General features: G+C 34.3%; 1 long non-coding RNA gene across 1 annotated transcript in view; it reads right to left on the minus strand.

The window, feature by feature from the left end:
• Window positions 1–27584, minus strand: part of LOC309865518 — a 721161-nt gene that overhangs the window by 23153 nt on the left and 670424 nt on the right. Inside the window, exon 5 of the long non-coding RNA XR_014312143.1 lies at window positions 25230–25317. This is a non-coding gene — a long non-coding RNA (uncharacterized lncRNA). The remainder of the gene's footprint in view (window positions 1–25229; window positions 25318–27584) is intronic.

Consider the following 27584-nt stretch of genomic DNA (forward strand, 5'->3'; position numbering starts at 1 on the left):
TAAATAACACACAGGTCAAAAAAGATCCAGAGAAATTACAAAATATTTACAACTAAATGAACATGAACATACAGTCTATCAAAATTTGTAAGATGCAGTGAAAACAATATTTAGAGGGAGAATCATAGCATTGAATGTATATATTAGAAAAGAAGTAAGATCTAAAATTAATAATCTAAGATTCCAATTTAGGAAGCTAGAAAAAGAAGAGCAAATTAAGAATAATAAAAGAAATAATAAAAATTAGAATAAGAATCAATGAAATTGAAAAGAAGAAATCAATGGAGAAAATCAATAAAACCAAAAGCTGGTTCTTTGAAAAAAATCAATAAATTAATTTTGGATAACATCTAGTGAGGATAACCAGGGAAAAAAAAGAAAAGAGAATAAACAAATCACTAGTATCAGAAAGGAATGAGGGTTATCACTGTTGCTCCCATCACATTAAAAGGATAATAAAGGAGTATTATGAACAACTCTATGTCCCCCAATTGGACAACCTAAGTGAAATGGACCAATTGTTTGAAAGGCATAATCTTCCAAAACCCACACAAGAATAACAAAGTGAACAGGCCTAAATTACTTGAAAAAAATTGAATCTGTAATAAATAACCTTCCCAAACAGAAAGCACGAGGTCCAGATATGTTCACTGTCGAATTCTACAAAAATTAAAAAAAATAAATTATACTGACTCCCTACAATTTCTTCTAGAAGATAGAAGCAAAGGGAATACTTACTAACTGGTTCTATGAGGCCAGCATTACTCTAATACCAGAACTAGAGAATGGCATTACAAGAAAAGAAAACCACAAGACTGTATTACTTATGAGCACAGATACAAATTCCTCGCAAACATTGACAAATCAAATCCAATAATGTATAATAAGAATTATACACCACAACCAAGTTGGATTTATCCCAGGCATGCATGCCTGGATCCACATTCAACAATCAATTAATGCATTCTATCCCATCAACAAGCTAAAGAAGAAAAATCACATGATAGTATCAACAATACAGAAAAAGTATTTGACAAAGTGCAATATGCATTCATGATTACTCTTAGTAAATTAGGAATAGAAGGAAGTTTCTTCAAAATGATAATACCTACTAGAAACCTACAGCTAAAAATTAACCAACCAAACAAACAAATAAAAAAACCTTACAGCTATCAAAATATTTATTGGTGAGAAACTAAAAGCTTTCCCATTAAGATCAGAAATATGACAATGTTGTTCCTTCTCAAAACTCCTTTTCCACATCAGAACTGGAAGTACTAGTTAATGTAATAAGATGAAAAAAGGAAACGAAAGGTAAGCTGATTGGGAAGGCTGAAATAAAACTGTGTACTTTTGCAGATGATATGATTTCAATGTAGAAAATCTGGACCAATTAAACAAAGTCATTTACTTTCCTCTATACCAACAATGGACAAGTGTAATTTGATATTGAAAACACAATGTAATTTCCATTAGCACTTCTCAAAATGAAATATCTAGGTATAACCGAATTTGTATAAGACCTAAATATTGAAAACAATAGGCCTATATGTAAAGTTAAAAACTATAAAACTCCTACAAGAAAACATAGGAGAAAACCTTAATACCCTCAGGTATGGTGATGACTTCAGATACAACACTAGGAATGATCCATGAAAGAAGGAATTGATAAGCTGACATTTCTGACAAAGGACTATTGTTGTTCAAAATATACAAATGGCCCTTAGAATTCAACAATAAGAAGACAAACAGCCTGATTTTAAAATGCGCCAAAGACCTGAACAAACACCTACCAAAGAAAGTATACAGATGGCAAAAAAACATGTGAAAAGATATGCCACATCACATTATTTTTTTAAAAGATTTTATGTATTTATTTGAAAGAGAAAAAAAAGCATGAGAAAGAGTGAGCTCAAGCCTGGGGAGACGAAGAAGGGGAGAGAGAAGCATGCTCCCTGCCAAGCACGGAGCCCAACGTGGGGCTCCATTGCAGGACCCAGAGATCACGACCTGAGCCAGAGTCAGACACTTAACAGATTGAGCCACCCAGGCGCCCCATGTATCACATGTATTTAAACAACAATTATCTACTCCGCATCTATTAGAATGGCCAATATCCAAAACGTTAACAATACCAAATGCAATATGGATGCGAAGCAACAAAAGTTCTCATTCATTGCTGATCGGAATGCAAAATGGTACAGCCACTAAGGAAGACATTTTGGAAATTTCTTATAAAACTAGATATAATCTTACCATATGATCCAACAATTTTGTTCCTCAGTATTTATCCAAAGGAGTTAAAACCTTACATCCACACAAAAACCTGCATATAGATGTTAATAGCAGCTTTATTATTGCTGAAACTAGAGACAACTAAGATGTCTTTCAGCAGGTAAATGCATAAATAAATTGAGGTTCCTCCAGACAGTGGAATATGATTCAGTGCTAGAAAGGAATGAGCTATATTGAGCCACAAAAAAGATGTGGAAGAAACTTGAATACATATTCCTAAGTGAAAAGTGTTAATCTGAAAATGCTAATATTTTATAATTCCAGCTATATGACATCTTAGAAAAGGCACAACTGTGGAGACAGTAAAAGGATATTGGGAAAGGTCATTGAAAAGACATCACCACCAGTTGATTTGTGAGCTGGATCTAAGCAATTAGAGGCTCCTCACCCCATACTCTGTTTTTGAAATGTGGGTTTGGCTGGTCTCTCCCACCTGCAGAGGCTGCTCCAAAGACATGACCTTGGGATATTGATGTGGTATTGAGAATACTTACATGGTATATGCGACTGAGTCCTGTTAAGATTTGGCAGGTTGGCGCAGGGATCTATTCATCTTGCTGCTGCCCAAGACAAGCCTTGTATGTAAGATCCTTTTGCTTAATAAAACTGCCATGTACCAACCTGCAATGGCCTGCCACTCCTCAGACTCTCTCTTACCCCTATGTATGGGGATGATTTCAGACTCTACATGGGGTGCTCTGAAGATAATTGTAAACCATCAGAAGATTAGCAGTGCTAGTGATTAGGTGTCAAGGAGGGGTGAATGGGAAAAGCATAAAGAATTTTTAGGGCACTGAAAGTACTCTGTATTATTCTAAAGTGATGGATACATGTCATCGTACATTTTTCAAAACCCATAGAACTATACAAGCTCAAGCATGAACAGTAGTGTAAACTTTGGATTTAGGTGATCATGTTATGTCAATGTAGGCCCATTGATTGTAGGAAATGTCCACTCTGGTGGAAGAATTTGATTTTAATGTAGGCTGTGCATATGCAGGAAGGGCAGAGGGTATATAGTAATCTCTGTACCTTCTGTTTAATTTTTCTCTGAACCTTAAATTTCTCTTAAAAATAGTTTATTTTTTAAAAAAGCTCTCCAGCACCAATTCTTATCAATAAAATTCAGTTTTACTTTACAACTAACTACTCATTTAAAAAATAACTAAAAGAAAAGTCTAGAAGTTTTAAAGTCTGTCTTCCTATAGCCATTAATTCATCCTTTTACTAAGTGTTTTATTTAGGAACAGATCTCTTTTACAATAACTGTACTTAGGTGTTGCCCTCTTGGAACCAGAACTTTTTCTGTCTCCCTCTTTGTTTTGATTTTGCCAAGAGACATTTAAATAAATTGGATTGTATAGAGAGCATTTTTAAAAGTGAGAGAATAATCCTTTGCTTCTTTTCAATCTCTGCTAAAGTGGTTTAAAAAAGGTTAGTTATAGGATGAAAGTAAAACTTGTCTATCTTTCAAATTCTTAGCTGTTGAAAAGATAAAATTTCAGATCCCTCTTAGCAAAACACAATGACTGGGCAGCACCTCTCTGGGGTATATGGATTTTGGATTATGCCATAAAAGATGACTTTTCCTTGATTGAGGTGAAAGGTGGAACTAACCTAGGAGATGAACTCATGGGTAATTCTATAGATAAACACTTTCAGAGTAGAACTGTAAATGTAATTTTCTGATGAAAACCCAGGATTTTTTTTTTTTTTTTTAAGCCTTCCAATCAAAAGTCATCTGAAAACTTCTGGAAAATGAATCTGGAAGACTGAGAAGAATTTCAGGAGATTTAAGAGGAACACAGGTATTAGAAAAGATTTATAATTATTCTCCAGTAGGTTTATCCCAGCCTGTCTTTACCAATCTGGCTTACATGGTGGCTCAGAGAAATATTTCCAATCCATGATAGTGAACTAGAAGCTACTGTTTAGCATGACTCTCAGGTTAAGGTACAGTACTAAGCCCAAAATGTGGACTACATTCCTTTGTGGTGGACTTTGAATTTAAAAGCTTGGTTTTAGGGGCGCTTGGGTGGCTCAGTGGGTTAAAGCCTCTGCCTTTGGCTCAGGTCATGATCCCAGGGTCCTGGGATCAAGCCCCACATCGGGCTCTCTGCTCTGCAGGGAGCTTGCTTCCTCCTGTCTCTCTGCCTACTATTTCTTCTACTGTTTCTCTGTGTGCAGAGCTCATTTCCTCCATATAACATAAGTTGCCATAAAAATAAGAATGAAAAGAGTCTGTTGGCAATTATTTTAAACACACACACATGCACACACACTACTATATAGCAAAACAATATCAAAATCAGTATTGCATTTTATGCTTTTATAGAAACCCTAAGGGATCCAATCCACTGCATTTTGAAAAAAATGCTACTTACAGACAAGTGCAAGAATTACAAGGGGTTAAAATTGGTCACCGTGAGAACAAACAGATATCTATAGGAATTTTGTTTGACTTCTCAAGATCCAATTAGGACATCCCTAGTGATCCTGAAGGCAATGGATCAGACAACAAAATATCCAGTTTGTTCCGGATATGTGCTGTTAGCTTAATGTAGCAATGTCTTGCTTTTCAACAATACTTGATGAAATATTGTTCTTTTTTTCTCCATATTGGTTGTTTTTCTAGCTAGGGCATACCTGACTCATTTTTGTTTACATTCACTGAGAAAAGTATCACTGAATCTTTTAGAAATCTTATCATTTTTAGACTTCCAAAGAAGTCTAAAAATGATATCTGGTCATCTCTGGTCACAGTGGACTCATTAACATTTCCAATCTAATCATGATCTAAAAGGAGCTTTATGGTGTGTGTCCTATGGCTGGCATTTCTCTCTGCTGCTTCTGATTTCCACAACTACTAAATGTGCCAATTAAGGTGATTAGGAAATATATAAGGAATCATATAAACTAAACATCAAAATGTACAAGATTATGCCTTTAATAAGGAATACTTCAGGAAAATGTGCAATGTACATTTTGATAGCAACTTCATCAAGAAAACACATTTCTATATTATTTTTGTTTACTTTAAGTCGTCAGTCATTAAAATTCATTAATGATTATAAAATCATTTGCCAGTCCAACCAGACTTCCAAGATTTTCACTGGGGAAAAGAAAAAAACGCATCTGCAAGCTCCTATGATAGGAAAATCTCATTTGCAAAGCAGCTCGAGAAATGTTTATTTGGTGAGACTGATTAAAAGCATTATTAAATATTCATCAACTCCTCCATTTCATTCCTTCCTCTCCTTTTATTCTGCTAGCAACACTGACATATAAGGTTCTATAGTCTAACAATTACATAATCAAAAGCAGGCAGAAGTATACCTAACTTCATAACCATCAAGAAAGACATTCAAAAAGCTAGAATGGAAACTAATAACTTGCGGGGTTTTTTTTTTTTTTTAATTTTTTATGGGCAAGGTACTACAGCAAAAAAAATACATCTTATATTCCATGATAGAGCATTTCCCTTTGTTTAAATAGGAAATATTTATCACCTCAAGGATTGAGTTTTGGATTCTTTTATTTTTGCTTAATGTTTTTTTCTATCCACTTTACAGCAGACACTGAGATCATATAGGTGTGACTAAAGAATTACATCTTCAGTTCCCTTCCAACAAGGTGACCACTCTGCAAGAACTCCAATTCTCAGAAACAGTGACTCATATCCTGATCAAGCACATTAAAGGTCATCTAAGTATTGCCAGGAAAGGATGTGGCTCCTTTCCAAGCCTTTTCTTCCCAGTTTTTAAGTGAAAACAATGGTCATGTTTCAAATGAGTACATGGCAGTCTTATTTGCAAACTTCAATGTTTAGCTAGCCATAGGATTGATATCACAGATGAAGTATTCTGAACTAGTTCAGTAGCACCTGGGACATCAAGAGATTGAGATTTGTGGCAAATAGTCACAGCACTGAAGTTGGATGGGTGTCTGGTTTGACATGGGGCTGGAAGCAAAAAAATTATTATATTATACAATAATCATATTCTAATGCTTATTGTAACATTTCCTGAATTGAATGACAAGAGTAGAATATCATTAACAAGGCTGTACAATTTAACACGGCAACACTCTTGAAAAGAAAAGAACACTGGCTTTTGTCATAATTCCATTAAGTATACCCAATTTGAATGACTGATGAATGGCACTTTACTACTTTCCTGTCTAAATTTTAGCAGCATGGTGGGATTGAACTTTTGAACTTGTGTCCACATGCATATTTTACTGAGGAGTCCTGTTTCACATTTTAAATGGGTGCCTGCAACAGTTCTATAGGGAGAGATAGAAATGTTGTTCACTATTTCAAGTAAAAGTACATACTCATTGACAGCTGCCTTCACTACCTGATAATGTGGTATTTGAGCTACAGAAAGACTGCAAAGTAAAAAAACAAGTAGCAACAACAGAGGTATGATCACAGTCATTCAGAAGATCACAAGTGTGACGGAAACTATCTAGATTCCAGCTCCTTTAGAGCTCCAGTTTTCCTTGTCTCTTTTTTATCATCTCCTACCTATATTTATTTTATTGCCACTTACCTATTTTTCCTAAGAAAATTATTCTGTATGTTGAAATTCAGTGCGGATCTGCAAAGAATCTAAAGCCTTTGCCCCTTTGGATTTTGTTAGGAATGAAATCATTGGTCTAAATGCCTCCTTTCCTTTCATTTTCCATACACCACTGACTTCCTTGCCCTTTTCTTCCTTCAGCATATTTTTTAGAAAAATTCTAATTCTTAAATCTATTTATATACCTGCAGCCATGCTGAATATAACTGAAGAAAAGCAGCACAACTGCACAGACTGTGCATTTAAATGCAGTTTAAATTCATGACCATGAACTTTAAGGGCTCTGTACTGGTCTCCAGCAGTCCTATAACACTTCACTTACTTACTCACTGGTCCACCTTCCTGGGTGATTATTCTGTAACTTCTCTCTTCCTAAACCCCCAGCACCACCTCCTCCATTTCTACTTTCCACTGAAGACCTTGATTTCTATTTCACTGAGAAAAAGAAGTAGATGGAAGATAACTTGCTCAAGCTCCCACTACCATATACCCAGCTGCCATAATCTCTATAGATGTATTTGCCTCCCTTCTTGGTAACATAAGCTCCCTTGAACTTCTAAAGCCATTGCCTCTACTTTAGCATTAGATCTCAGAAGTTGTTATCTACTTGCTCCCAGAATTTCCCCTTTGATAGGCTTCACCAATTTTTATTTTCCCCTTCAGTCATACAAATATGATCTATTTCTTCTGCTAAAAAATAATAAAATTTTTTTTCTGGCTTTATATTCCCTTCTGATCCCTTTCTCTACTTCATAGCAAAAATTCCCAAAAGAACCATCTATAATCCTTCTCTAATTTCTCTTATCCCATTTTTTCTCTTGAGTTCATTCCACTCAGGTTTTTTTCCCCACCACTACACCAAAATGGCCTTACAGGTCATAGATGATGTCCACAATACCAAATCTACTGTTTATTTTTCAATCAATTTCTTTAGCTACCAGAAGTATTTAACCCAGTGAATCTTTCTCTCATACTAAACACATTTTATTTTATTTTATTTTATTTTATTTTATTTTATTTTATTTTATTTTATTTTATTTTTAAAGATTTTATTTATTTATTTGACAGAGAGAAATCACAAGTAGATGGAGAGGCAGGCAGAGAGAGAGAGAGGGAAGCAGGCTCACTGCCCAGCAGAGAGCCCGATGCGGGACTCGATCCCAGAACCCTGAGATCATGACCTGAGCTGAAGGCAGCGGCTTAACCCACTGAGCCACCCAGATGCCCCTAAACACATTTTAAATTTGGTTTTCCTCCAGCCTTAGTGATAGCTCCTCTCAATCCACTTTGCCAATTCTCCTCCTGCTCCCCAACATTTTGATGTGGGAGTGTCCCAGGGTTCAGTCCTTTGTTCCTGCCGCTAGCCAAATTTATTTTTCTTGGAAGTCTCATTCGGTCTTTTAAAATCTTATCCAGGTTTAGCTATCACCTATACGCAAATGACCATCATAATATCTTCAGCTCAGAAGTCCTTCATGAATGTCAAACTCTTATATCCACTGTTTATCAGCATCGTTATTTAGATGTCTATTAGCATCTCAAATCCAAAATTGTACTAACCTAACTCCTGATATTACACCTCCAGTCTACTTGACTCACAACTTTTCCACATCAGTTTATGACAACCCCACCTTCATCTTCCTCAGGCCAAATACTTGAAGTCATTCTTAACTCTCCTCTTTCATTCACATGCCAAATCCAATCATTGGGAAATTCTGATTTTTTTCCCTGAGACCAACATTCTAACTTATCTCCCTGACTTTTTCTTGTTGCCTTATAATCCTTTTCAACACAGCACCCACAATGATTCTTAAAACCAATATTAAATCTGTCACTACCCACTCAAATTCTAATAATTTCATTACCTTAAAAAGCCCTACACGTATTCCCTATACCTGTGTGACTCATGTTCTATGTTTTCTTTGCTCATTCTGTGCTAGCACCACTGGTCATCCTGCTGAGCCTTGAGCAGTAGCCATAATTCAACCTTAGATCCTTGGTTCTGCTGCTCCCAGTGCTCAATGACAGCCCCTCAGGTAATAGATGAGTGCTCGTTCATCAGCTTCAAGTAGTTTGCTGAAATCATTCATGCTCTGTGAGTCCTATCATAACTACTCTACCTAAAGTTGTAACCTGCCTTCCACCCTTCACTCTATTTATGTCCCCATTCTATGGCCTTAACTTCATTTTTGCTTTTGTTTCATAGAAGGTATTACCTAATACACTATTTTCCAACTTAAATTTTGTTCATTGTTTTTTACATATTATTAGTATGTTAGCATATAATCTTAATGAAAACAGTTTTTCTAACACAATCTGTACTACTGCTATTGGGTAGTAGATCTTTGATATATATTTGTTGAATGAACACATAATACATACCTGTAATCTGAGAAAAAATATTCCACATGAAATCAGGGAGATAAAAGGAATGAATTGGGGACAGAAAAGTACTAAATGGCTGAAATAGCTTTAAAATATGTTTAAAAAGGAGTAAAAAGGAAAATAAAAGGAAGCAAAAAGGATAGAAGTTGAATTTTGGGGGAAATAATTATAGAAGTGTTTCAAAGGATAGATGATTTAAAATTTGAAATAGTAATTTTAAAATAGGATAAAATAATTTTAGGGTTGAAATTATTTTTAAAGTAATTTTAATATTTATGTATTAATATAGATAATTAGTATGCATTAATATAGTGTATGTTAAAATATGATAATTAACATTGCATCGATATAAAATATTAATAGTAATTAATGTTAATAAATGTTAATATATAAATAATACATTAATATATTACATAGAGTATATATATATATATATACACAAAACTTTCCTGTATTTTTCTCCATTAATGCTGTTGCTGATATGCAAATAAAGCTGGCCAACGAACTGCTGCAATACCCACTCCACTTTAATTAACTCATAAAATATACATCAAAGTTCCCATTTCCCCACTTCCTTGAAAATGACACTTTCTGAGGTCATATTCTGTGATTTTTTTCACTCAGAATATACACAGATACACCTGCTTCCCTTGATGAGCTTGATTTCTTTCTTGTCTGACGACCTGACATTTTTATGAAAAAAGGGGTCCTTTTGTTTCTGACTATAGGCTGATCAGTTTACTGCTGTAGACTTCCAACACTTGGAAGTGATTAATAATTTGTGATTGGGATTGCCTATGGCCCTAATGTATTTCCTCTATGGTATTTAGAATTCCTCTATTACCACCTGCTCAGATGCCTTTTTGTAATTTCCATCTCCATTTTCTGTTTAATTCACCAGTAATTAGTCACCCAACCTCCTCACCCTCTACCAAGCTGATGAGTTGGTTATATTCTAAACTAGTAAATATTCAATTTAACTATTATACCATTCTCTTGATCACCCATATTCAATATTTTTATAATCATTCATAACTTTTTACCTACTTTTGAGAGCTTTCTACTGTTTAATTTGCTTCAAATCAAGTTGCTTTGAGTCACTTGTTTTTACTAAATATTATTTCCACCACTCTCCTATTTATTCATGGTTCAAGTCATCTTATCTCATCTTTGAACCTTGAATCCTCTAACTAAGTCCATTCTTGATCTTAGGTTATTTCTTCTCTAAAAAGTTCTCAACACTACAGATTATTCTTCCCACATAACTGTAGTGATCAAGTCATATAGTGCTATTAAAAATTTATTTGTTTGTTTATTTATTTATTTTGGTATGAAAACTTTAATGCCTTACATGACATGATATATTATGTCAGACAGCACAAAAGAATTTTCACAGCCAGGGCTTGCTTTCTTTTTCTCAAATATAATTATGTATAATTTTATACATATAATATATATGTGATATATGCCTTTCAAACATCTACATATGTTACTGTTCATATGTATTGTACATATTTGTTATCATATATCTGTATAATTAATGTGTGAGTGTATATATATATATATGCATATGTGTACATAGTGTATATGTATAATATATTGTGCACCAAATTTCATGCCAAATATTATAATGACTATTGGGTTTTATTCCAGGCATGCAAGGTTGGCTCGATATTCAAAATTTAGTCAGTTGAAGAGGAGCAAGATGGCAGAGTAGAAGACTGAAATATCATCAGATCTCAGGAGTTCAGCTAGATAGCTATCAAACCATTCTGAACACCTACAAACTCAACAGGAGATAGAAGAGAAGAAGAGCAACAATTCTATGAACAGAAAATTGACTATTTTCTGGAAAGCAGGATGTACGGAGAAGTGAATCCAAAGCAACAGCAGATAGACCCCGGGGAGAGGGGCTGGATCCCAGCAAGTAAGAAAGCAGCAGAGCACAAAATCAGAACGTTAGAAGTCTGCTCCACGGAGGGACATGGCTCCAGAGGCTAAGTGAGGGTGGAGCCCTCGTGGGAACAGTGTGGTCTCAGAACCTGTAAGGACACCTAAAAACCAAGGGTGTCTAAAGTGGCAGAACTCCCAGGTATTGGAGCAGAGAAACCAGCTGCAGAAATGGAGCCGAGGAATGAGCACTCAGCTCAGGGTTACCTTAAAACATGATCCAAGGCACAGCTGGGCCACTGCAATTAGAGCAGGAACCCCACAAGTGTCAGATCCAGAAAAACCCTCTCCTTCCTCCTCTGGGAGGAGTGGTGCGGAAGTGCACTACAGGAATCTGCTGGGTTTGGAGACTCCAAATGGAGCTGTGCACCAGAGATAGAAATGTTTGCTCACAGGCTAGGTGAGCTCAGAGTGTGGCCAGAGACAAGTGAGATTGGAAGGATAGATTGCTTTTCTCTGAGGGTACAATGATGGAGCCCCAAATTCTTGGCTCCAGTGGAGCTGGAGATGGAAGGCCACTATTTTCATTCCCATCCTCCAAAGCTATATAGAAAACATTCAGGGAACAAAAACTACTGAGCATGAACTCGAGGAGATTATTTAGCCTGGACCCTGGCAAGGGTGGTGCAATTCTGCCTCTGGCAAAGACATTTGAAAATCACTACAAGAGGCCCCTCCTCCAGAAGATCAGCAAGAACATCCAGCCAAGACCAAGTTCACCAATCAATGAGAACTGCAGAACTCCAGAGCTAGGGGAAAACAACACATGGAAAAAAGAATTCATGGCTTTTTTCCCATGATCCTTCAGTATATCAAAGTTAAATTTTCTAAATTTTATTTCTTCTTATTTTTTAAAAAATTTTCCTCTTTCCTATTTTAACATTTTTAACTATTTTATCTTTTTAGAATCTTTTAAAATTTTCATTGTTATATAATATTCCTTTATTGTATTTAACCTTATTATATATATATATATATATATATATATATATATATATATACTTTTTTTTTCTTTAAAATTTTGGGATACAATTACTTTTAATGGATAAAAATATACCCTAAATCTAGCACATGGCTTTGTTCTAGTTTCCAGCCTGATCACATTCTTCCGTTTTTTTTTTTTTTTTCTTTTTCAACCACCTTCTTAACTTACCAATTCCTTAGTTAAATATTTTTAAATTTTCATCTTTACAATCATATTCCATCCCTTCATCAAGTTTACCCTTATTTTTTATGTATATAAGTTTTTCTTTCTTTAAATTTTTGAGAGGTAGTTTTTTCTGATAGGCCAAAATACACCCCAAATCAAGTGCGTGGCTCTGTTCTATTTCACAAGTCATATATATATATTTCTTTTTTCCCCCTTTCTTCTCTCCCCAGTTCTGGGTCCCTTCTGACTTGGTTAGTTGTATATTTTTCTTGGGTCATTGTTACCCTTTCAGTATTTTGTTCTCTCATTCATCTATTCTTGTCTGGATAAAATGACAAGGCAGAAAAACTCACCACCAACCCCCCCCCCCCCTCAAAAAGAACAAAACCAAACAACAACAACAAAAACCAAGAAGCAGTACTGATGACTAGGGACCTAATCAAGATGATCATTAGTAATATGTCAGAACTAGAGTTCAGAATGAAGATTATCAAGGTGCCAGCTCGGTTTTAAAAGAGAATGAAAGATATTAGAAAATCCTTTTCTGGAGAAATAAAAGAACTAAAATATAACCAAGTTCAAATTTTAAAAAAGCTATTAATGAGGTTAAATAAAAAATGGAGGCTCTTACTGCTAGGATAAATGAAGCAGAGGAGAGAATTAGTGATATAGAAGAACAAATGATGGAGAATAAAGAAGCTGAGCAACAGAGAGACAAACAACTACTAGATCACAAGGGGAGAAATTGAGAGATAAGGGATACCACAAATGAAACAATATTAGAATAATTGGGATCCCAGAAGAAGAAAAGAGAGAGGGACAAAGGTATATTGGAGCAAATTATAGTAGAGAATTTCCCGAATTTGGTGAAGAGAACAAACATCAAAATCCAGGAGGCACAGAGTCCCCTCTCAAAATCAGTAAAAATAGGTCCACACCCCAACATCTAGTAGAAAAACTTACAAGTCTTAGTGACAAAGAGAAAATCCTGAAAGCACCTCAGGAGAAGAGGTCTGTAACATACAACACTAGAAATATTAGATTGGCAGCAGACCTATCCAAAGAGACCTGGCAGGCCAGAAAGGACTGGCATGATATCATCAGAGCACTAAATGAGAAAAAAATATACAGCCAAGAGTACTATATCCAGCGAGGCTGTCACTGAAAAGAGAAGGAGAGATAAAAACCTTCCAGCACAAACAAAAATTAAAAGAATTTGCTAACACCAAACCAGCCCTACAAGAAATATTGAAAAGGGTCCCTAAGCAAAGAGAGAGCCTAAAAGTGACCAGAAAAGAACAGAGTAAATACACAGTAACAGTCACCTTACAGGCAATAAAAACAATGACACTAAATTCATATCTTCCAATAGTTACCCTGAATGTAAATGGGCTAAGTGCCCCAATCAAAAGACACAGGATATCAAAATGGATAAAAAAAACAAGACCCATCAATGTAGCTGTCTACAAGAAACTCATTTTAGATCCAAAGATACCTCCATATTTAAAGTGAGGGGGTGGAAAACAATTTGCCATGCTAGTGGAGATCAAAAGAAAGCTGGTTTAGCAATCATTGTATCAGATAAATTAGATTTTAAGCCAAATATTATAATAAGAGATGAGGAAGGACAACACATTATACTTACAGAGTCTGTCCAAAAAGAAGATCAAACAATTTTAAATATCTATGCTCCCAACATGAGAGCAGCCAATTATATAAACCAGGTAATAACAAAATAAAAGGAACACATCAGCAATATACAATAATAGGAGGGGACTTTAACACCCCTGTTACTGAAATGTACAGATCATCTAAGCAAAAGATCAACAAGGAAATAAAGGCATTAAATGACACACTGGGCCAGATGGACATCACAGATATATTCAGAACATTCTATCACAAAACAACAGAATACACATTCTTCTCACATGCACATGGAACATTCTCCAGAATAGATCACATCCTGAGTCACAAATATGGTGTCAACCAGTACCAAAAGATTGGGATCAATCCCTGCGCATTTTCAGACCACAATGCTCTGAAACTAGAACTCAACCACAAGAGGAAAGTTGAAAAGAACTTGGATACATGGAGGTTAAAGAGCATCCTACTAAAGAATGAATGGATCAACCAGGAAATTAAAGAAGAATTTTTTAAAAATTCATTGAAACAAATGAAAATGAAAACACAACTGTTCAAAATCTTTGGGATACAGTAAATGTGGTCCTGAGAGGAAAGTATATAGCAATACAAGCATTTCTCAAGAAACAAGAAAGGTCTCAAGTACACAGTCTAACCCTACACCTAAAGGAGACGGAGAAAGTAATGCAAAGAAAGCCCAAACCCAGCAAGAGAAAAGAAATAATAAACATCAGATCAAAAATCAATGAAATAGGAACCAAAAGGACAGGATAACAAATCAACAAAACTAGGAGCTAGTTCTTTAAAACAATTAATAAAATTGATAAACTCCTAGCCAGACTTATCAAAAAGAAAAGAGAAATGACCCAAATTAATAAAATAATGAATAAAAGAGGATAGAACACAACCAACACCAAAGAAACACAAACAATCATAAGAACATATTATGAGCAACTGTACACCAGAATATGACAATCTGGAAGAAATGGATACATTTTTAGAGACATATAAACTACCAAATTACCAAAACTGAACCAGGAAGAAATAGAAAACCTGAACAGACCCATAACCAGTAAGGAGATTGAAGCAGTCATCAAAAATCTTCCAAAAAACAAGAGCCCAGGACCAGATGGCTTCCCAGGGGAATTCTACCAAACATTTTTGGAAGAATTAATACCTATTCTCCTGAAACTGTTCCAATAAATAGAAATGAAAACTTCTCAACTCATTTTATGAGCCCGGCATTACCTTGATCCCCAAACCAGACAAAGACCCCATCAAAAAAGAGAATTACAGACCAATATCCTTGATGAACACAAATGCAAAAATTCTCACCAAAATATTAACCAATAGGATCCAACAGTACATTAAAATGATTATTCAACACAACAAAGTGGGATTTATTCCAGAGCTGCAAGGTTCATTCAACATCTGCAAATCAATCAATGTGATAGAGTACATTAATAAAAGAAAGAACAAGAACCATATGATACTCTCAATAGATGCTGAAAAAGCATTTGATAAATTATAGCATCCTTTCTTGATCAAAAGTCTTCACAGTGTAGGGATAGAGGGTACATACCTCAATATCATCAAAGCCATTTATGAGAAACCCCCAGTGAATATCATTCTTATTGGAGAAAAACTGAGAGCTTTTCTGCTAAGGTCAGGAACATGGCAGGGATGTCCATTATCACCACTGCTATTCAACATAGTACTAGAAGCCTTAGCCACAGCAATCAGACAACAAAAAGAAATTAAAGGCATCCAAATCAACAAAGAAGAAGTCACACTGTCACTCTTTGCAGATGATATGATATTTTATGTGGAAAACCCAAAAGCCTCCATTTCAAATCTGCTAGAACTTGTACAGTAATTCAGTAGTAAAGTTTCAGGATATAAAATCAATGCACAGAAATCAGTTGTATTTCTATACACCAACAACAAGACAGAAGAAAGACAAATTAAGACATCTATGCTACCTAAAGCAATCTACACATTTAATGCAATCCCTATCAAAATACCATCAACTTTTTCAAAGAAATTATCCTTAAATTTATATGGAGCCAGAAAAGACCCCAAATAGCCAGAGGGCTATTGAAAAAGAAAGCCAAAGTTGGTGGATTCACAATTCCAGACTTCAAGCTCTATTACAAAGCTGTCATCAAGACAGTATGGTACTGGCACAAAAACAGACATATAGATCAATGGACTAGAATAGAGACCCCAAAATAGACCCTCAACTCTATGGTTACCTAATCTTTGACAAAGCAGGAAAAAATGTCCAGTGGAAAAACTCAGTCTCTTCAATAAATGATGTTGGGAAAATTGCACAGTCACATGCACAAGAATGAAACTGGACCATATCCTTATATCATCCACAAAAATAGACTCGAAATAGATGAAAGACCTCAATGTGAGACAGGAATCCATCAAAATCCTTGAGAAGAACACAAGCAACAACCTCTTTGATCACCCACAACAACATCTTCCTAGAAACTTCACCAAAGTCTAGGCAAGCAAGGGCAAATATGAACTATTGGGACTTTATCAAGAGCACAAGTTTTTGCACTGGAAAGGAAACAGTCAACAAAACCAAAAGACAACTGACAGAATGGGAGAAGATATTTGCAAATGACGTATCTGATAAAGTGCTAGTATCCAAAATCCATGAAGAACTTATCAAGTTCAACACCCAATAATCCAAATCAAGAAATGGGCAGAGGGCACGTGGGTGGCTCAGTGGGTTAAAGCCTCTGCCTTCAGCTCGGGTCATGGTCCCAGGGTCCTGGGATCGGGGCCCGCATCGGGCTATCTGCTCAGTGGGGAGCTCATTTCCTCCTCTCTCTCTCTGACTGCCTCTCTGCCTACTTGTGATCTCTCTCTCTGTCAAATAAATTGAATAAAATTAAAAAAAAAAAAAAAGAAATGGGCAGAAAACATGAACAGACATTTCTGCAAGAAAGACATCCAAGTGGCCAACAGACACATTGAAAAGTGCTCAACATCACTCGGCATCAGGGAAATACAAATCAAAACCACAATGAGATACCACCTCACACCAATCAGAATGGATAAAATTAACAAGTCAGGAAATAACAGATGTAGGCGAGGATGTGGAGAAAGGGGAACCCCCCTACACTATTGGTGGGAATGCAAGCTGGTGCAACAACTCTTGAAAACAGCCTGGAAGTTCCTCAAAAAGTTGAAAATAAAGCCACCCTATGGCCCAGCAATCTCACTACTGGGTATTTACCCCCAAAATACCAATGTAGTGATTCAAAGGGACACATGCATCTAAATATTTATAGCAGCAATGTCAACTATAGCCAAACCATGGAAAGAACACAGAGGTCCATCAACAGATGAATGAATAATGAAGAAATACATATATATATATATATATATATATATATACACACACACACACACACACACACTCACATACAAACACTATGCAGCCATCAAAAGAAATGAAATCTTGTCATTTGCAATGATGGAACTAGAGGGTATTACACTAAGCAAAATAAGTCAATCAGAGAAAGAGAGTTATCATATGATCTCTCTGATATGAGGAATTTCAGAGGCAAGGCGGAGGTTGTGGGAGGTTAGGAGGGAAAAAATGAAACAAGATGGGATAGGGAGGGAGACAAGCCATAAGAGACTCTTTATTTCACAAAACAAACTGAGGGTTGCTGGGGGGTGTGGTGGTAAGGATAGGATGGCTTGGCTATGGACACTAGGGAGGTGAGTGCAGTGAAATGTGTAATACTGATGTTTCATAGACCTGTACCCCTGTGGCAAATAATATATTATATGTTAATTAAAACCATTTTTAAAGATTTTAAAAAAACAGTGAAAGAGTAGAGATAAAGATGAGAAGAGAAGATAAAGTTATCATGCATCTTATTTTACTTCTAGTTCTATTCAAATATGTTTTTTTTTTCCTTATAAAACACTTCTTTTTTAAAGAAAAAAAATTCTGTCAATTCAATGTCAGTCAATGTCAATTGACTGAAAAAGAAAAAAAACAACATAGAATCATCTTAGTAGATGCAGCAAATAATTTCTAAACATTCAATATTTATGACAAAGGACTTCCAGTGAATAGGATTAGAAGAGAATTCTTTCAATCTGATAAAAATATTCTATTAAAAACCTATAACTAACTTAAAGCAAATCATATTTAATAGTTAAGTACTGAAGGCTTTCCCAAGGATCAGAAATAGGATTATTATATCCACTTAAACTACTCCTATTCAAAACTGTAGGGGATAGACTCCTGGGTGGCTCAGTCAGTTAAGGGTGAAGGGTCCCATCAGCTCAGCTCATGATCCCAGGGTCTTAGGACTGAGCTCCACATTGGGCTCCTTGCTTAGGGGAAAGCCTGCTTCTCCCTCTGCCTGCCATTCTCTCTGCTTGTGCTCTCGATCTCTCTGACAAATAAATAAAATCTAAAACAACAACAACAACAAACTATAGTGGAAATCTTATGCAATGTATTAATAAATTAAAAAAAAAAACATTTAGAGTCAAAAGAAAGGTGCAACTTTTTTTTTTTTTAAATTTGCAGATACGAGATCATTCTAGAGAATTCTATAGAATATAGAAAAGAGGTACTAAAATGAATAGGCATATCATGGAACTATGGAACCAAAGAGAGAGTCCAAAAATAAATTCATATGTACCAGATAGCCTTTAAGATAGCTTGCAATGATTTTTTTTTCCTCCAGATATTCACATCCATAGGAATCCCTTCTTGAGTATGGGCTATACTATTGCCTCATTTCTAATTAATAGTAGTGATGAGATATTTCTTCCAATATTAGGTTGTAAAAAAGACTGTAGCTTCTTTCCTGGGTCTTCTCTTATAAGTGGATCTTCCATTTTGGAGGGAGAATGCTGTCTCTGTGGATAGGTCCACCTGTCAAAGAACTGATATCTCACTAACAGCTATGTTAGTGAGCTTGGGAGCAGAGCCTCCCTTGTTTGAGTCTTGACTAATTCTTTGAGCTACATTTTGATTACAACCTTGTGGATGACCTGAGCCTGACTACTTATAAAACTGCTCTGGATTCCTAACCCACAGATAATGTAAGATAATAAATGTTTAATGTTTGCAGCCACTAAGTTTTGTGGTAATATATTATATGTCAATGGATAAGTGACACAATATAGATGGTCAATTGATATTTAAAGATGTCAAGACATTTCAATGGAGAAAGTATGATTTTTTTCCTATAAATCAGGTTAGGATAATGTACATTTGTTAAAAAAAAAAAAAAGAAGAAGAAGAAGAAGAACCTAGATCTTCACCATACACCATGTGAAACAAAACTAAAAAAGAATTCTAGACCTAAAATTAAAGTCTAAAACTCAACAATCTCTAATCTAAAAGAAAATCTACCGAAATAAATTATCAACTTTAGATTGGATGATAATTTCTTAAATAGAATAGAAAAAAAAACTTAAAAGAACTACTGAATAAATTGGGCTTCATTAAGTTAAAAATTTATGCTCCTTGAAAATCACTTCAAAATTTAAAAAAAGACACAAACTGAGAGAAAAGTATGAGCAAAACACACATCTGATAAGGGACTTGTGTCTTGAAAAACTCTTTAAACTCAATAATAAGGAAACCAATAATCTAATATTTTAAAAAATAATTAAATATTTGAACAGACACTTCTATTCAAAGGTACCAATGGCAAATAGATATGAACAGATCCCCCCTCCTCATTAGATATGAAATGGACACTAAAACTATAACAAGAAATCACTCTACACATAAAAAATGGCTCAGCAAATAACAACTAGGAGGTAACAAGTCCTAATAAGGGAAGTCCAACCATAATTCTTGTGCATTGTTGGTGGGAATGTAGATTGCACAGCCACCTGGAAAACAGTGGAAGACTATAAATACAGCAATTACATTACTAGTAACTTGTCCAAGAAAATATGAAAACATAAGTCCACACAGAGACCTTTTTTTTGTGAATGTTTATAGTTTATTTACAATCACCAAAACTTAAGAGTAACCCAAATGTCTATCAATAGATAACTATATTTAAGAAATGTTCATTTTTACAAAAGAGTACTATTCAGTGATAAAAAAGGAATGAACTGCTGATATAATCAGAACATGGATAAACTTCAAAATCATTGTGCTAAAAGAAAACAGCTAGATATCAAATTCTCTATACTATATCATCCTGTTTATAGGACATTTTGGAAAAGATAAAGGGATAGGAAGAGAAATCAACTAAGTCATTTCCACGGGGTTAGCAATCCCCTACAAAGGAGAATAACTGCATCTTTTTGTGGTGACAAAAATATTCTATACCTTTATTGTGGTGATGGTTATATAACTATTTCTGTTTATTCAAATTCATCTAATTATACATCTAAAATAATGAATTTACTGTATGTAAAATAACCTAATATACTTGACATAAATAAGAAACTAGAGAATAAAAGAAATATATGTAAAGAGCTAAACAACAGAACACAAAAATAAAATCATAAGAAAATATGAAATTTGAATACTTAATTTAAACAATTTTAAGTAAATTTAAAAGCAAGAGACTGAGAAAATATTTCAACATATAAAACAAGATAAATTTCTAAATATATGAATAACCTCTATAACTCATTAAAAACATGAAAGCTCAATAGAAAAAAAAAATGACTGAATGGTAAGAATGGCCATCATGAAGAAAAAAAATCAAGTAGCAAAAAATACTTCCCCTAAAGTCCCCTAAATACTGAGATCACAAGTAATCAGGGAAATGAAAATAAATATAAATGTAAGATATATTTTTCACCTCTGTTGGCAAAATTAAGTTTGATAAGACTCAGTGTGGAAAAGAAAAATATGTTTTTTTTTTTTAAGGAAAATCATGGTCATTCTATCTATGGTAGCATACATTGGTACAGTCTTAGCAATTTGGCTGTCTATATCAAAATTGTAAGCAAATATATTTTGAATCGGTAATTTCAAACCCAAGATATATATCATAAAGAAATACTTGAACAAGGACAATAAATCTTTCTTCAACTTTGTATGTAATAGAAAAATGTTGAAAACTTTAAAATTGTCCATATATATGTAAATATTTTAAAAATTATAAACTATATTAAAGATTATTTATATTCATTAAAAATAATGTCATATCTCTATAACTATATGGAAAGTTGCCTAAGATATGTTGCTAACAGAACTAAAAGCAAGTCACAGAATAATCTTAGATACCTTACTTGCTAGAAGAATTATTTTGATACAATACCTAGTTTTCGAAGTCATATCTGCAAAATGGGTATAATATGACTATCTCTGTCAACTTGAGAAATTGACCTATCATTAATATGATAGGACATAAAGCAGGAAGATTGGGTTTGAGGATGACAATATGTAAAATCAATGATTTTGAAGATTAGAATCTCTAATCTTAGATTCTAATCTTCAAAATCAAAGAGTAACAAATCATGGATACACAGGATATATTTAAGTTTGTGGCAGTGGATTAACTGGCCTGGAAGATTGTGTCTGCTGAGAAGAGGCTCAGTAGTTTCCCTAGGCCTTGCCAGTCAGGTGTGGTCCCTGTCACCAGCAACAAGAGCATCTTTTGGAAGCTAGTTTGAAAGGAAAAATCTCCAGATCCATCCCAGATCTGTTAAATCAGAATCTGCATATTAACATACTTTTTAGGTGATTTGTAAACACAGTAAAATAATAAACACTACCCCAGAGAACACCAAATCTTGAGGGTCAATTAGTTAAGAAGAGATCAGCACATAAGAGAGAGATGTAAGCTAAGTATTGGGCTGCATATTCCATGATATTTATAGTCAACATGGTGAGAGGAGTCATGAAAAATCCATCAAGGACTTATGTTCCTTTTTTTAAGAGAAAAATCCTGGTGGCACTAAATATTGTTCTTTTTCCCTCGTCCACCCTAATCATGTTTATTGTGCTTCTGACACCTTCCATTATCCTTTCCACAGCTCATTATTTTAGTATAAATTGTGCTGCTCTCTTCACACTGAACATGATATTGTCTCTGTGGCACCAGCAGCAACTTTGTGTTCATTCATATACACATATTAAAGAGTGGATTATCATTAATTATGCACTAAAATGTTCTTGGCAACAGACTAAGTGACAAAACATTTGCTTTTGTCAGAGTTCTATTAGGTGAACCCAAGTTGAACCATGGAGAAATATGACACTTTTCTTTATTTTAATTTGTATCACAAGGTCAGGATCATGACAGTGACTCTATTTTGCACATTATTTTCTCTATCATTGTAATGATGCTAATGGAATTCTTTTAACTAAACTCTTTCATCAGGTCTACAACCTATTTATTGCATATTAAGAAAAAATTTCGTGTTAACATTACTTAATCTACTGAAGGTTCAATTCAATAAAAAATATGCTTTTCTGAAGAATATCATTGGTTAAAAGAGTTTAAATGATGGTATGTTTTTGCTGTTTACAGCTAATTCAAGTAGAAATTGGAACAAATAAAGAAAATTATAATAATATGTCTATATAAGTTCTAATTATGGATCAAAGAAACACTTCATTAATAAACAGCATATGTTATAAGTTGCATTTGATTATAGAAGTGATTGGAGACTTAGAGCTTACTTTTAAGTATGCATAAAAAGAAGAGCCTTATAAAAAGTTTTTTCCAGAGGTAAATCTAATGCTAGTTCTTGTGCTAATATAAATTATGGTATAAATTTTCTATTGATGATTAGTTCTGCATCATTAGTAATTTTGAACAACTTCAGTATAGGTTCTCCTGGTATGTGGTTGACTCTCAGTAAGTAGCATACTATAGTTATCACACAGTTCTCTGTGTAAAAATTCCTTGAATTAAGAAGTGAATTAATAAAAAAACAAGTATGATATTATTTGCTACTAACATTTCTATAACTAAACTAAAATGTAGTTACAGAAAAGCAGCGTGACTAGGAAAATATGCCTGATACTTTAGCTCATTTTTCAGGGCTAGGCTATCCTACAACTAGATAGAAAAGACCTTATCTATTCACTCTACATTTATTTATTCAGTCTCTAATGTGTTATTTTATGTTCCTAAGAAAAATAGTATTGTGTGAGATTGGTATTTGTATATGATTTATTTTGCTTATTCATTCTTTTGTTTTTTAAGCATATTTGTTACATTTAAATACAGTTAAACTTAAGCAGAGTTCTTGGAGTCTATAATGAGGAGAGAAATGAGAATAAAACTGTACTTCCAGACTCTGAGTATGGAGTTTCTGGAAAACTTACAAATTTCTATTGACTAAATTCCTGCATTCATTGAGTTGATATTATATAGGTTTATTCACATGCACCTTCATGGGAACAATTAAACGAGACTTTTTTCTTTACTTCTGCCCAATCACAATGAATTTCCTGAGCTTCACTGTAAAACCAGAATAGGAGAAGATATTGGGTGAAATACCTGTATGTTAGACTAGCAATTCAGAGAGCCCTCTATAATATGAATACCTCCATCGCAGCAGACTAACCAGAACAACTATAAAAAGTGTCACACACACACACACACACACACACACCACATACACACATAAATATCTTACATTAGGTGGATACATGATAATGGACATCGTGTATCTTTGGATGGATAGAATGGATATTTGCACATTGCTTAACCTGATTTATATCTCTGATAGAATGTTTCTTTATATAGTAATATGAGAGAAGCTGCCAAACTTTCCATTAGAGTAACAAGTTCAACATGTTAACATGGAAACAATCACTGATAAAGAAGTTATGTTGGAGGGATGAATTCTATTACAGTAATAAATGACTTAGATTTTCATATAAGTGTCAAATCCATCAACAAGTAAAGAAGGATTCTATTATCAATACGGGTTTTGATTACAGATTTATAAATGGCTAAATAAAAAGTTAGGAAGTTGAATTTGTTAGTGCCAACCCTAGACTGGCCAAAGTCAAAACAGGCATACTGTGAATTTGTTATATTTCTGTGACACTACTTTCCTTATCTTGTTTATATACTGCTATCTTTCAAATAGCCTCAGAGCCTCTTAAAATACCCTGTCCTGCGGGATTGCCTCTGGTGGTCCAATAGGGGGAGGGGTTCCTTTCCTCAGCACCACAAGGTACTAATAACACTTTCCCAATGCCCAGCCTTGCCATCCACATCCCATTAACAGATACATTAACTTTACACCCGTAGGATCAAACTTTATTCTCATGAGAGTAAATATTAGAATATGTAAGCATTATGTACACACTTGTTGTGGCATTTATATTGCACAATATTACTTATAATACTACCTTTAGATATTGGAACAGTAGTTTCCCAGACTTTTCTAAATGTCCTTACCTAAATACAAAGGGACTTTCAAAATTTCTCAAAATATATTTTGAGATAGCATCTATAACAGCTGTATTAAAATGTATTCAGTTTATATGAATGATACACATAGAAAATTACCAGTTATTTTGACAATAATCTTATAATTTTACATGAGTTTCTTTTGGTTGACCATTAAGGGAAGACATGTATCAGAACCTCTTCCTTTTTTTTTTTCCTATATTCAGGCAAATAAATCTTAGGGAATTTTACAAAGCTTTCACAATTTTTCTACAGGTTACATACCTGTTTTGGTTAGTTTAGTTACTTACAGCACTGTATTTAGACTAAGATTCTAACCCAAATTAGTCATGTTGCCTATTTTAGGGCTCTGGGTCAAGCTTCCCCATGCCAGCTTTATTTAGGTGTAGTTGATAAATAAAATTGTAATATATTTAAAGTGTACAACACAATGACTTGATGTATGTATTTATTGTGAAATGATTACCACAATCAAGTGGTAGCTGACCCATCTGTCACCTCACACAGTTACTTTTTATTTTCATCTTTTGGTGAGAACACCTAAGAGACTGGCTTTTAGCAAATTTCAAATACACAATACCGAATTATTAACTATAGTCCTCAAGTTATATATTTGACCCTCAGAAATTATTCATCTCCCAATACAGTCCAAGCTCTTCAACGCAGCTCGATCCCCACAAGCTATATATCCCAATGAAGACCACGAGAATCACATGTGAGAATCAAATGAGTGAGTAACAGTCCAGGTCTGAATGTCTAAACGACAACTATATTAAGTATTTCTTCTCCATTAAAGGCATAGACAAATAAAGGTGCACTTACATTTCACATTGCAGATCCAGGCTCAGAAAAGAATTTCCTTTATTGACAGGTGTTCTCAAGTTATGAGGCCATTATTACAAAATTGATTCTGAAAATTAAAGCACAAATATTAAAGCAATATTTTCTCTTATGTTCCCCACTATCTCCTCTAAGCAGCATTTAAGTTCTAGTTATAACACTTGAATGGAGAGTATGCATTCCCAGAAAAAATTTTTATTCTGACAAACATACATACAAACATATGTGTGTGTGTGTATATATATATATAAAAATTATATATAACATGAATACATGCCTATCCACATGCATATGGACAATGGAGAGTTGGGGACCTACTGTGCATATGACTACAAAGGAAAACCTAGGAATTGTGATTCATGTATATTTAAAAGAGCAAGGATTTAACTCCCTATATTATATAACTTCAGGAACATAGGTATTCAGTCTTTAGTCCATACTTTTTTTTTTTTCCACAAGCATCCCATTTTTCTATCAAAGGGAAGCCAAATGAAAGTAAAAGTTACAGAATGCTGGTTTATAATTAGATGTTTTAGGAGTCGAGCAAGCACTTCACATCACCTGCCTTTTACGAAGTCTCCTTCCAAAGCACCACCAGTATATTTTAGGAAAATTTTGAAGCTGTTATAGTCCATCTGCTTTTTAATAACTCAAGGCTGTACAGAATAAAAGCTTTTTAACCTCCTCATGCATGTTTTACAAATAATTCTTGATAGTTTTGAGTCTTCATTATATATATTCCTTTGGCATTTTTACTTTGGCCTGATAATTTAAGGCAACAATGCTTGAGGAAAGACATAGAAAGTGTATCCTTTTTCTCCACAGATATGGCATAAAGCTTTCATAAAACGATCTGTATCTCCTTGATGGTCTTTGGCCACATATCTCCCCCTACCTCCAAACAGGCTAAAGAATTCTTCCAGAATTCTGTTTACAGATATGTAATGCATTTTTCCCTCGCAATAGTATTTTTATTTTGATCTCATAGCTACAAAACCATTAACCATAAGGAAGCTCATAAGCAAGGTACAAAGCAGGCAATGTCTGTGATTTCCAGGAGAAGGTCATAACCCTTATTTTTTTTTTTTAAATAACTATTACAATGAGGAACGGGGTGCAGCCACAAAAGGAATAGTTATAATTTATGCCTGACTTACTTCAGCGGAATATAGTTTATTTATAAACTGCTTATGGCAAACTCTGTATGCCCCTGTTCAATGCATGTGCTGAACTGTCTTCTGGTAAATTATTTAAATTACACCTAGCAGTAATTCCTGAGGACTTTCATACTTCATTTTCTCTATTAATGTAACAGGGAAAAGCTGCTTTGCGAGGATTGCTCTAAATTCCCAGAGTGTGAGTTCCAGACTCTGTATGTGTTGCATTATGCCTGTCAAAAAACTTGTCTTCTCCTGAAATTTATTACTGAAGTTTCTCCACCCGAGCTACTCATTGAAGCCTTACAGAAAGCTCATACATGATTTAAGCTGCTAACAGCACTGAAAGAAATAGGTCAGGTTAAAAAAAAAAAAAAAAAAAAAAAAAAAACCTTGAATTTAAGCTACCTTCACTTATTACTTATGCAAGATTATGCATAATTTAGCACACTGCTGAATATGCAAGGACAGAATAATTGTTTACCAAAATATTTACTCTGAGTTGGTACCTGTGTTTTAGTGAGATAAGGTGACTTCTCAGCATTTGCTAATCACTTTTGAATTAAAAAACAATGAGTGAGTTTTTGATTGGATTGATAACTGCACAACAGTATATGTAAACAGAGATCTTGTTTAACAACTTCATTCAAATAAAATACATGATACTGTTGTACAGATTGAGCAGTTTCATTAAAGTCATTCCATTTTAGAAAACATTTCTTCCCTTGTTTCCCCCTTGACTATAGTCCTATCACATGCACATACAAGTGTTGGAGAAAACCTCTATAAAACGAGCTGTTTTTCTCTCTAATTTAAGTTGAGCAGTGCATAGCATTTTTCTAACATTTAGAAGCAGACCAAGAGCCATTAGCACGGAGAAGAAATTTGGATTAAAAAAGGGTCTTTACATCAGCTATTTTCCAAATGTAAAAGTATTCGGTAGAATATAAACTTGGTTTGACATAATAATATATTTTTTTGCAGCTTTTCAGAGGAATTTTTTTTTTTTTTAAAGAATCCTGTTCCTTATCAGGGAGTGCTTGCTGGTGTTTAATTTATAAAATAAAGATTAGTATCCCTTAAGTTAAAAGTTTAAAATCCATAAAAGCATCATACTAAAATGGTTTAAAAAGCTGAAAAAATATTTCAGGGATGGTATAAATTCATTAATTCCCATAGT

Source organism: Mustela nivalis (genome assembly GCF_964662115.1).
Source record: "Mustela nivalis genome assembly, chromosome: 5".
Classification (NCBI taxonomy): domain Eukaryota; kingdom Metazoa; phylum Chordata; class Mammalia; order Carnivora; family Mustelidae; genus Mustela; species Mustela nivalis.